Raw genomic sequence first — 16,262 nt, 5'->3', positions numbered from 1 at the left:
TGGATCAGGACCTCAAATAAAGACAATATTTTACTTGTGTTTCCTCCCTACCATTCACCGGCTTGTGCTTGCTCAGCCAGAAATTCAGGAACCGCAAGGAAGGCTAGTGAGAAGTAAAGAAATTTTTAAACTCTCATCCCACCCCAATTTTTTTAAAGAATCTTCTTTTTATAGTAAACCGGAGAGAGGATGTTGAAAGTCCGGGTTCAGAAGGTGCACGGGTTTTGCTCAGCAAAGTTCAAAAATAGAATTAAAAATACAGCTTGGTAAATCTTTAATGTCCAAATACTACTCCTTCCCCCCATGAAAGCAGCCACTGGAACCATTTCCACCTCTGTGCTTGGAACAAGACACTGACCAGGAGGCTAGTTCCATTTTTCATGCCCTGTTGACTCTGTGCCTCGATTCCATCTGAGCATTTTTAAGGCAATAACAAGAAAAACAGCAGTGCGACCCCAAGCTGGGCTCTAAGTCTTTCTCCTGCATTTCCAAGCAAACCCAGAGAGTGAGTCAGAGATGACTCACTTCGTAAACCCACGAACTTCAGTTTCGGGTTAAGTCCTTCATTTCAGACAAGGCATTTTCCCCAGATTATAATTTTTCCTCTTTAGTGAACAAATGTGTTCACTTTAAAATACTCATCAATAAAGTCATTAAACAGACATTGTCTATCAAAGAAATGCTAAAATACTTTCTATTATGCTTCAGACAGCTTAGGAGAGAAAGATACATTACAATAAAAGAATGGGGGATAGAAATCTGAGTTTTCACCTACGAAAATTTGAATGACAGACACACACACTCACACACACACACACACATACACACACTTCCAAGACATAAGGTAGTGAGCAAATATTTTGTGTGACTGGTCACATCAGTTCATTTCATGGCTCTGAGCTTTATCATCTGTGTGGCTCTAGTCAATTTCTTACTCAACTTCTAGTTGCCTCTGTTCCTTATCTGCAAAACATAGGTAATAATAGTATCTCCCTTGGAAAGTTGTGAAAATAAAATGATGTAAAACATGTAGCACTTCTAGCACAGTATCTGGCCCATAAACAAAGTCCATAAGTGGTTATAAACAATACTAGGGCTACTAATACTTCCATAGCCAATGTTTTTACAGATATCTTGCTTCCAATCATTAAATAACACAGACAGAACTATCTGATTCCAGAGCCCAGACTCCTTCCACCAAACCCTATGACCAGGATAAACACGACTAAATTCATATCCTGCATCTACTAACTGCCTTACATTGGGAGAGAGAAACGGTGGACCGTGAACAATGCTTAACTCCTCAAATGTGAATGTTTTTGTGCCTATAAAGACCCATCTTCCTAGTTGTGTGTGTGCCTAGAAAGCATATATTCTCTGTGGAATGACGGTGGGGAGATAGAGTATCTTTGTTTGGGGACATTGAAGACCCAAGGGAAGAAATACATTTCCTGGGGGTGTTAGAAGAATTTTGCAGGCAGCTGTTGCTCCTAAGATTTTACATAAGCTGTGCCTACAAAGCCCAGGAAATTTTGCTAAATAACCTGGTAGTTTAATCAACAAATAGCCCCGGTAATTTACCATTTCTTCTTTGTTGAGTCTACTTTTTCTTCATAGTTTCCCACTCAGACTAGGTAGAGCTAAAATGGCAATACATTCATAGCTTTCCCTCTGTTTTCATTGCGGGAGGTGGTGCTGTGCAGGGGTTAGGAGCACACGTGCTAGAACCAGGGTCCCTGGGTCTGACTCCTAGTTGTGCCATTTTTATTGGTTGGTTAATTTGAGGTTGGTAAAATGGGGATAATGAAAATAGTAGTGCCAATTCATAAGTGGGTTGGGAGGGTTAAATGAATACTTAGGACGGTGCCTGGCTCTGAGTACAAATTCAAGAAACATGAGCTCTACCAGCTCAGTCAGTCTGGAGAGCTAGTAGACTCTCAACTGTGAGGCCCCAGCTATGAACCCCATCCTGAAAACCCCTCACGCACACATCCACCCAAACGTAGATGGTCTTTCTAGGGTTCACAGAGCTCCCCTGCAACCACCTCCCAGGTTTAGAACCTCTGTGTAGAAAACAACTTGCAACAGACAAGGAAAGTGTGTTTTCATATGCAAACCGTGTTCCTCATTGTCAGGAGGCCTTCAGCCTTTAGGTAAACAGGCAGTGTCAGAGGGAACTTTTAATGGGGCTCGAAATGGGGAAGGAAAGAACAGGCTCTTTCAAGCTGGAGATTCATCATCTGGTTCCTTCAGGTAAAGAAGGGGAGACAGTGCCGAGGAGTATTCAGCCTCGACGGGAGCTGGGTTTGTGGAGCAGGGACCTTACAAAGTCAGCCTCCCCGCCCGAGTTTTTCAGCGTTCCTTACAGGAACCTGCTGAATCACTTGTGTGTCTAGACACATCAAAAGGCAAACTGCCTGTTTATCAGGCTCGCCAAACCCAGTTAGGAGAACCAACAGGCAGGCAGGTCTCCGTCTGAATCACTCAGACCAGATGGAGGCAGTGGAGGTTACCAGGATCATCGGGCACAATTCCTCACCCTCACCAGGAAGGGAAGTCAAGTTGTCTCTTGTCAAAGAGTCGGGCAAGAGGACACTGTTAATTTTGTCCACCTCTTGGTGTCAGAGCAGACCCCAAGGGGGCTTGGAACATGTGGATTAGGCCTAAGTCTTGAAGAGGACTGCCATTCGGTGCTCAGTAAATTCCCGGGGCATGAATTCATGGGACCCATTGCTGTGAAAAATGGGCCAGCCACTTAATTAAAAGAAACATTTTTAAAACCTGACGAATTGAAAACAGAAAAGAATTGTTTTGGGTTGTCCTTTAGACGCCTAATCCAAAATGCAGTTAAATCTTTGATACTGCCCTCCCTGACCCACTTTTTCACAAATTTCTTTTCTTCGAAGTCAGGGTCTTCCACAGACATAGAAAACAAACTTATGGTTACCAAAGGGGAAAGGGCGGGGCGAGGGATAAATTAGGAGCTTGGGATTAACAGATACACACAATTATATATAAAATAGATGGCCAACAGGGACCTACTGTACAGCACAGAGAACTGTACTCAATATTTTATAATAACCTATCGGGGAAAAGAATCTGAAAAAGAATAGATACACATATATGTATAACTGAACGGCTTTGCTGTATACCTGAAACCAACACAATACTGTATATCAACTATACTTCAATCAAAATTTTAAAGAACAAGCTAGGGTCTTCTTATATCTGGAATATTCTACCACATACCACAACAGATTTAACTTCAACCACATCCCACAGTAAGTCATATTTTTATATATACATACACACTCATATAAGCATATACATGTATACACATATGTACACATGTAGGTACTAACTTGAGTACCAACTGATTATCAACACAGTTTTACATTTTCTAGATATTTATGAAACATATATTACATGTCATTTTGATATTTCTTTTTCATAGGTTGGAAATAATTTTTTTCCAGGCCTCAACCATCTTTTCAGGTGGTTGTGAAAAAATCAGATCCTAATTTATTCAGCCCTAAGGTAGCTGAAAACCTTTAGGGGAATATATGTTTTATGGCCTCATCAATAAATGAGCATATTCCTGAGGTTCTCCTAAGGCTAAATAATTCCCAAGGTTTTCAGAGTTTCTGTACTTGATGTTATGTACCTGATTTTATAGACTTGATAAATTTTGGTGGTTCCTTTCTGTAACTGGCTGATTGGATACTGTGCTGATTTTGACTTGTGAAGGTAAGGAAGTCACCTCCCCTGTTCCAAACACCTCAGGAGGGATAAAGAGGAGGTCACGTGTGTGTCATCTGGAAACGGAAATTCTGAACTGAGTGTGTGCTTTAAATAATATATGGATTTGGCAAATCAGATGCTCTTAGAAATGTCATCCTCTAAGGAGGACAACACATCAGAAGGTCTCTGTAGGAACAGGTCTTAGTGACCAGAGACTCTCACCCCTAACTGGAACCAAGCCACCACCCAAGGCTCACTGTTCGACGTACAGCTCAGTCCTGATCAGGGAGCATTGGGTGAATGTTCTTCTCTCCCACCAGAGCTTCACGGTAAAAGGGACCGTGTCTGCTTTTGCTTCCCGTATCATACACCCTGCACCAAGCATGGTGCTGGCACATAGAAATCCTCGACACATCCTCTTATTTACTGCTTTTGGCAGTAAGGCATTAGAGCGTAGTCTTTATGCGTGTGGCTTGGGGGGGTCCCCCTGCTGGGGTTGGGTTCTAGCTCTGTCACTGATCTTTGAATAGGTTACTTCTGTCTGTATCTTGGTTTCCTCATCTGTAAAATGGGGATCATAAAAGTACCTGCTTCACAGAGAGATTGTGCTCTCTTTCTTTTCATGGTCCAGTTTTCTGATATATAAGACTGTCCAGATTCACGCCGGTTTCAAGCTTTTAATTATTTTTAATGTACTTTTTGTATGTTTAGTGTTTAAATGTATCATTGGTGATTTGGGTTATTCTTAAATAAGTAGTTTAGAAATTTAGATCAAGGAAAAGAATATACGTGTGTGTGTGTATGTATGTGTGTGTGTGTGTGTGTGTGTGTGTGTTTTAATTGCTGGTAAGTTGTGTCAAGCCAAGCTTTAACTATTTGTGGTCGGCACATCTTTATTTTGAGGAAACAGGGTCACACTTTATTTTAACAATGTGAAAATGTATCTTGGTAATGTCTTGAATGGCGTGGGATTTGGGAAGGATTGTGACATTTGAAGAAGGGAGGAGAAAGACAAGAATTCAAACTAGTACCTTCTAATTTCTATGCCCCAGAAAACATGGACGTGTGTGTGTTTTAATTGTTGCCACTCTCTGTCTGAAAGTCACAGAAGAACACTCAGAGGAGACAGGGGAAGAAACAAGTCTTCAGAATGGTCCCTAACATGAAGCAGCTTGGCAGAAGGGGGTGGAGGTGCGCGCTTGGGGGCGCATTTTGAAGGGGCTGCATCACCTGCGGTTATTGATGGAGCTGGTAGCTGCGGAGAATGGGACAACGGAGGGAAGTTCATCTCGCCTACTTCACCTTGTGAACCGATCATCTTAAGTCAAGAATGAACTCCTGTCCCCGCACGAATATTACAGAGTTGGCCCAGGCGTGTAGGAGGAGAGAGAGAAGGAAAGAGCAAAGGAATCTCAATGCTCCGGGGACCAGACACAAAGTACTTATACGGATTTCCACAGAGGAGCCGGTTTATCCGAGGCACGTTCCTTACTTGAGGTGTTTCAGGACATTCCCATAACATTCTGTAATTATCCCAACCTGCATTCAAGAAATAGCACGAGACACCACGACATTACCCGACAACCTCAGTTTCCTGCGGATGATAACTGGCTTTGGGAAGGAGGCCTCAGAGATTCCTGTGTGAAGCAGGCTATTATTAGCCTTTTCTTCAAGAGAAATACCATTACTGTCAAATCAGAATCTTTTTAAGCCTTTAGATGCTTATTGGGTCTGACACATAGAAGTCTTCAACCCCAAGAAGCGTGTTAAGTCTTTATAAAATTGTTTCCCATTGTAGTTACCTTATTTCCCTTCAAACTTCTCTTCCATTTTCTCCATCACTTATTGTTGGCTAATTGACCACTTTTTTGTTGTTGTTTGTTTTATTTTTATTTTTTATTGATTTTTGGGGGGGGTGTCACACAGATTTTTTTAAATTAATTTTTATTGGAGTATAGTTGATTTACAATGTTGTGTTAGTTTCTTGCTGTACAGCAAAGTGAATCAGTTATACGTATACATATATCCCCTCTTTTTTAGATTTCCTTCTCATTTTGGTCACCACAGAGCACTGAGTAGAGTTCCCTGTGCTATACAGTAGGTTCTCATTAGTTATCCATTTTATACATAGTAGTGTATATTTGTCAATCCCAATCTCCCAGTTCATCCCACCCTCCCTTCCCCCCTTGGTATCTGTAAGTTTGTTCTCTACATCTGTGACTCTATTTCTGCTTTGCAAGTAAGTTCACCTCTACCATTTTTCTAGATTTCACATATAAGCGATATTATACGATATTTGTTTTTCTCTTTCTGACTTACTTCGCTCTGTATGACAGTCTCTAGGTTCATCCATGTCTCTGCAAATGGCACTATTTTGTTCCTTTTTATGACTGAGTAATATTCCATTGTATATATGTACCACATCTTCTTTATCCATTCCTCTGTTGATGGACATTTAGGTTGTTTCCATGTCCTGGCTACTGTAAATAGTGCTGCAATGAACACTGGGACGCATGTTTTTGAACTATGGTTTTCTCCGGGTATATGCCCAGTAGTGGGATTGCTGGGTCATATGGTAGTTCTATTTTTAGTTTTTTGAGGAATCTCCATACTGTTCTCCACAGTGGCTGTACGAATTTACATTCCCACCAACAGTGTAGGAGGGTTCCCTTTTCTCCACATCCTCTCCAGCATTTCTTGTTTGTAGATTTTTTGATGACGGCCATTCTTACCGGTGTGAGGTGATACCTCATTGTAGTTTTGATTTGCATCTCTCTAATAATTAGTGATGTTGAGCATCTTTTCATGTGTTTGTTGGTCATCTCTATGCAATTGACCACTTTGTTAATTGGTTATTTTTCTTAGTCTTCCATAAAACTATGAGATAATAAACTAGTCCTAAGTCTGTGATGTTGTGACCCCCAGAGTTCAAATCCAATATTCGTTGAAGGTACGGCTGATGGGAAAGAAGGTCATATAGTTCGTGATAAAGTGCTCCTAAGAAGGGATTCTGGCACCATCCACAGTGGATAATTTTCCTCATTCTTTTTTTTTCCATACACAAAGTTCCTGATGAGTTCACCCAGTAATTTTGTCACAGCACTGTTGGGGATGGTGATTCCTGGGCCATAACTGAACTCAGGGGGTTTGTACCTGGGCTATGGGCCAAAATATGTGGGAGAAAATATCTCACCGGTACGCCTGAAGACGCTTGGTCTATGTACTTTGGCAATAAAGTGCTCAAGAGTGGAATTCAACAGAGTTTTCTGGTTTCTCTTTCCTGGTTGCTTCTTTTCTTGGCTTGAGCAGTGAGTCAGTATGTTGGTCTGTGTGTGTGGTTCAGAGAAGCATCCAAGGGCTCCACCTCAGCTTCAGGGAAGAGTGAATCTATTTGCCACCTTTAAGTCTGAGGTTCAAGTGCACACTCCTTTGGTTTATTTCTAAGTGTTTTCCTCATCAAAAATCACTTCTTTCTTCTTAGAAGTCATCTCATCAGGGCTTAAAGTTCTTCTGTCTGGTAGAATGCTTTGTTTTCACTTAAAAAAAAAATAGCTTGCTAGCTTGGTGCTTAGTATGTAATGATGATATCATTTATCTGCCATTGTAGGAAAAGGGAATTATTATTATTATTATTTTTTTAGGGGGAAATGAGTTCATGTTGGGAGTACCTGATAACCGCTGGTTATCAAACACGTGTTTCTTTCATTTCTTTCACTGACTTGAGAGATCTTTTTAAAACATTACCTGTGCTAAGAACTTAGCCTGAAGGGGCAAGAAGAGGAAATATTTTTTGCAGGTGCCCAGTGAGAGCTGAGGCAGTGGAGGATGGGTCCTGGAAGGAGATGTAGTCTAGTGGGATGAAGTTGGTGGCAGACATGTGGCCTGAGGGGTGACAGAAGCAATACTCTGGCCTTTCTCACCTCCCAGCCTCTGATTTCCTGCTGGTGCTTGCTTCCCATTGGCTAAATCCAAATGTAGCCAAGGGCAAAGGATCTGGAGGACCATGGAGGTCAGCCTCTCAGGAATAGAGGTGGGCACATATGGATCTGGTTGGGGAAGCAAAGAGATGAATAAGGGTGATGTGACCCCAGAGAAGCCCTCCACACAGGGCATCCTTTCTCAAAGTCTTTTCCCAGCCATCACTACACGGCTTCTCACAGCCAGTGGATCCACCGTCATTCAGCACATGAACTTCTTTGGCTTTGTTTTCCTTCTACTCAGCATCTCTCCTATTCTCCATTTTCTTCTTTTCTATTTTTCTATTCTTCATCTTCTCTCCTCCTCTTCCTCTTCTCTTGCTCAGCGTCTCTCCTGTTCTTGGAGCCTTTGTCTAACAAAAGTCCTAAACTTCCACTGAAAGCCACGAAGATCTCTTTCATGAACATTTTTCCAGTGAAAAGCAGAAGGATTCAGTAGGACAGGTTCAATTTTGAAACAGGTAAAGTTGCATAAGACCTTCTCTTCAGGATAGGAATCTTGATCTTGATTATCAAAAAGAACCAAGATTTTTGGCAGAGTTCCTTTAGATAAATGAGTACTGCTTACATCATGCAGTAAGAGAAAAAAATAACAAAAAATTCTAAAAAAGGAAAAAGAAAACCCCATAAATATTGTAAATCTTTTCCCAGAAGATGATTGTTGATATATTTCCTCATTTCCTTTAACTGTCATTTTTGTGTTTGCTGTTTTCAATTTCTAATGCTGGTTACACCACTCAGCTGACTCTTGGGAGCATCCCAAGATGTGTTTCAGGTTGGATGAAATGAAGACATTCCCATTGCCACACATGACGCCTGTGAGCTGATAAAGCTGCCACATAAATCAGACTCTTATTAAGAATTATTGGTTATTAATCACCCCAGTCCCTGAACATGAAGATGGATTCATTATTGCCCTAGCGACAACTTTCAAAACATAAATTTATGCCTTTCATCTGAAAGAGGGAAAACTGTTTCCCTTTCAAAACAGGTATTTATTTTCCTGGTTAGGACATCACCCATGTATTTAGCAGTTCTACAATGTGCTGAGATCCACTTTGAGGGGATAACGATTCATGCAGACATGGAATTGGGTTTCAGACCCTTTGAAGCCTAATTTGCCCAGTTGTAGACATTGAGTAACATGCAGTTGGGCGTAGAATCCAAACTATTCCTGGGTTTGTCTTTAATGATTAAAAATGCCTGCATGTGATGTGTCAACAGCTTGTAAATTCATAATTGGGGCGAGGCTGCTGTGGCTCTAGTTGCCAATAACATGTGAATATCGGGTTCAGAGTATCCAGTTAGGGTGGAACATTAAACAATGTGTGGTAGCGAATGAATACAAGATCACTCATGTCCTGGTGGAAGTTTCTTTGAAGCTGCACTGTGTTCTATGAAATTGGAGGAATGGCTTCCCAGGTAACACTGACTTTACCATGTGGCCATATTCAGAGGCCAGAGAAGTCGTGATGAACTAAAAGTGGGTCCTTCTGAAGCTTCCCCAGATAGGATCAGACACAGTGCAGGGATGGAGGGCTGGTCAAGTATGAGACTCCTTCCTGATACATCTGAACCCTTGTCAACGTGGCTGAAGCACCATTGCCACGCAGAAGTCAGTATCTGGTTTCGTTGTGCTTGGCGTCCTTCCTGGAGGTTTGAATTGAATGGCGGTTTGAGTTCCTCCGAGGCTGAAGGTGTCTTTGTCCAGCCTCTCTGCTTTCTCAGTGTTTGCAGTTACTGTCTAACTGGCATTTCCTTGTTGTCAGTACTTGTACTGTTTGTGTAAGCCAGGGTTCAACCTATTCTCTCTATTTGCTTCTTTTTAACCATCCATTCATTCAGCAGCTTTATATTATGATCCCACTTTGGCCAAGGCACTATTTAAGACACTGGGGAACACAGCAGTCAGCAAGATAGATAAGGTCCCTGTTCTCTTATATTCTTGTTGAGGAGATACGTAAGCAAACAAACAAATAATTTTAGAAAGGGCTAAGGAATATGAAGGAAATAAAACAGGGTGATGTTGGGGGCTTCCCTGGTGGTGCAGTGGTTGAGAATCTGCCTGCTAATGCAGGGGACACAGGTTCGAGCCCTGGTCTGGGAAGATCCCACATGCCGCGGGGCAACTAGGCCCGTGAGCCACAACTACTGAGCCTGCGCGTCTGGAGCCTGTGCTCCGCAACAAGAGAGGCCACGATAGTGAGAGGCCCGCACACCGCGATGAAGAGTGGCCCCCACTTGCCGCAACTAGAGAAAGCCCTCGTACAGAAATGAAGACCCAACACAGCCAAATAAATAAATAAATAAATAAATAAATAATTAAAGGTGTTAATAATTAAAAAAAAAATAGGGTGATGTTGTAGGGCAGCTTAGTGGGAGTAGGGGGATGGCAACATTACACGCGACAGTTGTCTCTGAATAAGTTATTTTTATGCTGGGACCTAAAGAATGAGAAGGAGCCAGCAATGCAATGATCTGGAGGAAGAGTGTCCCAGGTAAAGGAATCGCAATTGCAAAAGTCCTCAGGCAGGAATGAGCTTGGTTTACTGAAGGAACAACAATGGCACCAACGGAATCAGTGTGGGGTGTGCTTAGTGAGCAAGATGAGAAGGGTAAGACATTATGTCAGAATGCATCAGGGCCTGCGGTACGTACACCATGGTGGGGAGTTGTGATTTTAATCAGTTATATCCATCCAACTGCACACCCTACATTCCTTCACTTCCTTGCTTATCCATCTTAGTTATCCTGATTCATCATTATAATCACTCCCTTGAAAACATCTTCCCCTTTTGTATTAGTTATCTATTGCTGTGTAACAAATTGCACCAAAAAATTTTTGTGGCTTCTTGGGCAGTTCTGTCTGAGGGTCTCAGGAGATTGCAGTCAAGATAACTATAAGTTATCTGAAGGCTTGAATGGGGCTGGGGGACTCACTTCCAAGTTGACTCACTCACATGCCAGGTAGGTTTGTCCTGGTTGTTAGCAGGATGCCTTAGTTCCGTGTCCTGTGGGCCTCTCCGTAGGACTTCTTGAGTGTCCTTATGACATGGTGCTGGCTTCGTCGTAGAGAGAGTGATCCAAGAGAGTACAAGGTGAAAGTCACAATGTCTTTTATGATGTAGCCTTTCATAATATCTATTGGTCACACAGGTCATCCCGCTCAGTGTGGGAGAGGAGGGGCCCCACAAGGGCAGCTCATCTTTCTACACCTTTCAAGTATGAACTCAGACTCATGTAGTGTCTACTGTGTTGATTTTTTTTACAGACACTCATTTGAAGACATAAATCAGTGATTGTGAGCCCATGCTCTGCGGTCAAAAAGAATATTGGGTTCAAAGATCAGGTTTACCACTCCTTAGTTCTGTGAACTGTGGCACATTTCTTAACTTTCTAAGCTTCTATCTCCTCACCTGAACACTGGAGATAATTCTACCTCACAGCTCATGACTGATGTAAAAATTAAAGTAAGACAATGCTTATAAACAAACTTAGCCATAATGACTGTCACACAAATTCTCAGTAGATATTATCTACCCCTGCCCTTGCTCTTATTCCTTTTTTTTAAATTATTACTGCAGAATGCAGCTACTCCTTGAAGTGTTTCATAAAGTTTAGTGATGTGCTAACACTTCTAGGAAGCCCAGCCTGCAATCAGTTTAGATTGGAGGGATGGTGGATTTGGTGGTCTGGATGATCCCCGGTAACGCATACTCAGGATGCCAGAAGTTCAGACATGACATAAAAAATTTCCCTTTGGTACGGTAAAATTTGGCAGACTCACCATTTGCCCTCAGATGAGCTGGGAGTCAAGCATTGGGCCAGCTCAATAGGAGCATCTAAGTTCAACCCCAATGCAAAATCTAACCAACTCTCAAGGTCAAAGGATGAGCTGATGATTCAGGTATTTATATCAAAAGCTGTTACAAGATTATTTGGAACATGGTAGAGGATAAGAAACAGGATTTCAAATCCATTCCAGAATTACATTTCTTGACAGTCTTCTAAGAAGTGAAGCTAATGAACTTTGAAAGATCACTCAATGTTTCCAACTAAGGTTTTTGAGCACTTACTATGTACCAGACACTAGACTAGGTTCTGGCAACGTAGCTAAGAGCAAGTCTGCCTGAACCCCAACTCTCAAGGTGTTCAGAATTAAAGTCAGCAGTTAGAGATCATAGCCCTTATTATTCTTTTTGATGGCTTAACTTTCTACAAGTTGCCAGAAATTGCTAGAAACTTGAAGGATTTCCATCCTTATGTCCAAATGAATAATAGCATTAGTGGTAGGGATAACATTTGTACCCAGTTAATCAGCAACTTAATTATTCAATAACAGATAAAAATGCATTAACTTGTTGAGACAAACGTGTTTCCCGAAGCCATTGTTTAGAACTGAATTACCAACAACATGTTTTGAGTAGTAATGTCTTGTTCACAAGTCATTTTTCTCAATTGTCTTTCTGAGGGCTGATACAAGATCCCTGGGGACTGTTTGTATCGCAAGATAAATATGTTGGTAATGAACAGATTCCCAAAGCAATTTCAACACTGGCGTGGAAATCTATATATTCCCTAAACTTTCTTTGCTTCAAAGGCAGGTGGAATTCCTTCTGAACTGGGTAAATGGAATGCCTTCGGTAAACTGCAGCTTTTGTTGCAATTAACTCAGTGATTCATGTGGTTCCTAATTTTGTCAGCCTAATCTGACCTGACAAGCCAATTCTTTGTTTGATTGCTAATCCATAATACAGATTTTAATTTCCAACACTTAATAACTCACCCCTACATATCTTGGAAAGTTCACGACTGCCGGTGTAGGCGTTTTTACAGTTGTGTGTACAGGTCTCTAGGGAGACAATACATGTTTGTGGAATGAATGCATGCTCCTTTTCATTCTCATTTCAATGGATGGAATTTGCATGCAACGCTTGAAATTTTGCACTATACTGAAGTGACATCTCAACAGAGAAAAATCCTAGTGTGAGCAGTAATTCTCAACTGCGGTGATTTTGCCTCCCAGGGGACATCTGGCAATGTCTGGTGACATCTTTGGTTGTCACAACTGAGAGAGGGTGCTGTTGGCATCTAGCAGGGGGAGACCAGGGATGCTGCTAAATACTCTGCAATGCACAGGACAACACCCCGACACAGGGAATTATTTAGCTTTAAACGTCACTAATGCTGATGCTGAGAAACCCTGATTCAACCAGGGTTGGTCTAGATAATTCTGTTAAAAACTTTTGTAGAAAAGGGAAGACAAGTTACTTAATTTATCCAAACCTGTTTATTCATTCGTATCCAGGGGTTGGTAACAGTAAGGACTTGTTGCTGTTGCTGTGCATTCAAAATGAAATAATGGGGGAATTCCCTGGCAGTCCAGTGGTTAGGACTCTATGCTTTCACTGCAGAGGGCCCGGGTTCAATCCCTGGCTGGGGAACTAAGATCCCGCAAGCTGCGTGGCCAAAAAAATAAAAAATAAAATGAAATAATGTACACAGAGTGCTGACTACATTGTTGGCACACACAGTAAGCACTTTAGTAAATGATTATTATCATCATTATTATTATTACTATTATTAGCTTCTCGACATAGAGTACAGTGGTATCAGTCTCCAAGGGGGCCACCAATAATATTCAAGACCGCGTGTGGTCTCCTATACTGAGCAAGGCAGACCTCTATAACCAATAGGCTATTGCAGAAATGACTTGTGTGACTTCCAAGCTTATCTCCTAAAAGAAAATGTGGCTTCTGCCTTGCTCTCACTGGGAGAGGTCAGCTGGGCTATAAGTACACACAAGAAACTCTATGAAGATATCCACGTAGTGAAGAACTAAGGCTCCGTCCAAATGGCTAGCAACTTGCTGCCCCACAAGGGAGCCATCTCGGGAGGGGGTTCTCCAGCCTCAGTCAAGCTTTGGGGAAAAAATGTAAATTACTTAAACTGACCCAAGAAGAAAAAGAAAATCTGAATAAACCAATAATCAATAAACCAATTGACGTGGTGGTTAAACACCTCCATGCCCATGTCAGGGCTGGGTCCACGGCTATGGGATCTTACGTGGACAGTCACATGGGACCCCAAGCTTACATGGGCACTTGGTTTAATGCCTTGTGCCACTATCTTGAAATTCTTAAGTTTTTTTTTTAACAAGAAGTTCCTCATTTTTATTTGACACTGGACCCTGCAAATTATGTAGCCAGTCCTGAGCATACCTGTGTAGTTTTATAGATGTTTAACTTTTAAGGTACTGATAATCCAAAGCCTTTCTGAAAATAGGAAAAGAAAGCATGTTACCCAGTTCATTTTAGAAGGCTAGTGTAACTTTTCAAGCTTTCAACATCTCTTGATCAAAGTCACTTAGAAATTTAGGGACAAAATGTGATTTCATCAGATCTGCCAGAACATGAATAACTACCAAAGTCATTCATTACCAAGGAAGTTTGATATTGACCTACACAAATGAATTGTCCTTTCCTCAGATGAAGTTGTTTTCTGTTTTTTTTTTCTGGTCCTAACAAGGAACATGTTAGACAAACTTATCCTAAGTTCATTCCGGACTAGTTGATGAGTTAACTATTTTAAGCTCTTCCGGCACTTGTAGACTTTTAAAGCCTTAATATGAATTTTTTCCCAGGTCACTTGCTAGTGAACCTTGGAAAAACTTGGCAAATTGAATGAGTGCTCATCCAAAGTCAGACTCAGCACCTTTATCCAGAATCTCTAAGAAAAATAGATGGAATTAGTCTTGGTAATTTCATTAAGAACACAATGGCAGCATATTCTGCTGTGTCTATGGTCCTGATCTAGCCGACACTGTACTTCTAGAAGGCAATCCTGAGCTAAACTTCGTGGCCTTATAATTTTAGTTCTTCATTTTAATTAATAGTCTGCTTCTGTTATTTAATGAAAACCAGAATCCACTTCACTGATGTCTCGAAAACAGCAGTGCCCTCCCTTCTTACTCACTTTCATGTTTTCTTCCTTATTTTCATCTATTCGTTTTCAATGAGAAGTAAGATAACTCATGTGGGGTTTTCCCACAGTCAAAATGTACCTGAAATTAAAAATCTTAAACACGTTTGAGAACAATGATGTTAGATAATTTCCTACAATTTAGGTGTTAAAAAAGAACTAATCAATCCAAGCTTGACAGGTGGGATGAGTTTGCCTCCATAGTGAATTACACTGTGGAAAGCAGAGAATTTCCAGAAGGGAACAAGGAACAACTCTTGTAACGTGAGAATAGAATTCCTTTATCCTTAACAAGTATGCAATTTAATAGATATTTGTTGGATAAATCAGTGCATGATACTGTTCTGATGATTAATCTGGGACTTACTAGGTTCCCTTTTGGACTTTCCTTTTTAATAGGAGGTTGCCCTCAGTTCCTTGCCATGTGGAGCCCCCCATCAGCCGCTTAGTCATCAAAACCTGCAAAGAAGAGAGTCTCCTGGGAGGACGGATGTGACAATCTTCTATTACATAATCAGGAGGTGAGGTCCTGTCACCTTTGACATAGGCTATTGGCTAGAAGCAAGTCACAGGTCTTGCCCATACTTTTAGGGGGTTATATAACAATGTGACTAACAGGAGGTGGGAAACACGGAGGCCACCTGAGTGTCTGGGCTCCACAGCCAAACTTCCTGGGTTCAAATCCTGGCCCCATCGCATACGAGTTCCAAGAAACATAAGCATTTATTAATCTCCAAGCCCCAGCTTCCTCATCTGTAAAATGAAAAATCTACTCACACCTTCATCCTAGGGTTATTAAATTCCATAAATTCCTCATTTCCGGATACCCCTGTGCCATTTTCATGGTTGTTGCCTAATTTATATGCTTCAAGAAATATCACTCACTCACTACCATCTCCCCTTTATAATGTAAATCAACTTATTTAAAAAGCAAATTTAATACTACTACTAGACATTTTTTAAAAATTAGTATTACAGAAGATGACTGTAAACACACATTATCAGTAATAAAAATTATTTGTCTGCACACCTCCAAAATTCATCCTGCACATCACTTGTGAAAGGTATATATGCCCCTTTGAGAGGTTGGGGCCAACAGGGCAGAGTGCAAAGACCCTGAGTTCATCTCCTCTCGTGAGCACACCAGAATCACAACTATCTGCAGAACAACCATCAATGAAAAAGACCAGAACCTACCAGAAAATATCTTCCACAACTAAAGGCACAGAGAAGGAACCACAGCCAGACGGGTAGGAGGGGCAGACTCGTGATACAGTCAAGTCCCATACTCCCAGGGTAGGCGACGCACAAACTGGAGAATAATTACACTGCAGAGGTTCTCCCACGAGAGTGTGACCTCTGAGCCCCACGTCAGGCTCCCCAGCCTGGGGGTCCTGCACTGGGAAGACGAGCCCCCAGAGCATTTGGCTTTGAAGGTCGGCAGGGTTTAACTTCGGGAGCCCCCCAGGACTGCGGGGGAAATAGAGACGTCACTCTTAAAGGGCCACACAACCTCTCACGCGCACCAGGGCCCAGCACAAAAGCAGGAATTGGATAGGAGCC

The 16,262-nt window shown here is 41.6% G+C and overlaps 1 protein-coding gene across 8 annotated transcripts in view; it reads right to left on the bottom strand.

Annotated features, from left to right (window-relative positions):
- BCAS1 (brain enriched myelin associated protein 1) overlaps positions 1–16,262 on the bottom strand; it is a 159,232-nt gene that overhangs the window by 142,649 nt on the left and 321 nt on the right. Inside the window, exon 1 of one of the 8 annotated variants that reach the window (XM_061207792.1) lies at positions 15,897–15,918. The exons of the other annotated variants lie outside the window; for them this stretch is intronic. The gene's annotated coding sequence lies outside the window, so the exon portion shown is untranslated. Of the gene's footprint in view, positions 1–15,896; positions 15,919–16,262 lie in introns of those variants that run through there. 8 annotated transcript variants of the gene reach the window in all.

This window comes from Eubalaena glacialis, chromosome 13 (assembly GCF_028564815.1).
Source record: "Eubalaena glacialis isolate mEubGla1 chromosome 13, mEubGla1.1.hap2.+ XY, whole genome shotgun sequence".
Classification (NCBI taxonomy): Eukaryota; Metazoa; Chordata; class Mammalia; order Artiodactyla; family Balaenidae; genus Eubalaena; species Eubalaena glacialis.
Note: the sequence above shows the minus strand (reverse complement) of the source record. Positions and strands in the feature narration are given on the sequence as shown.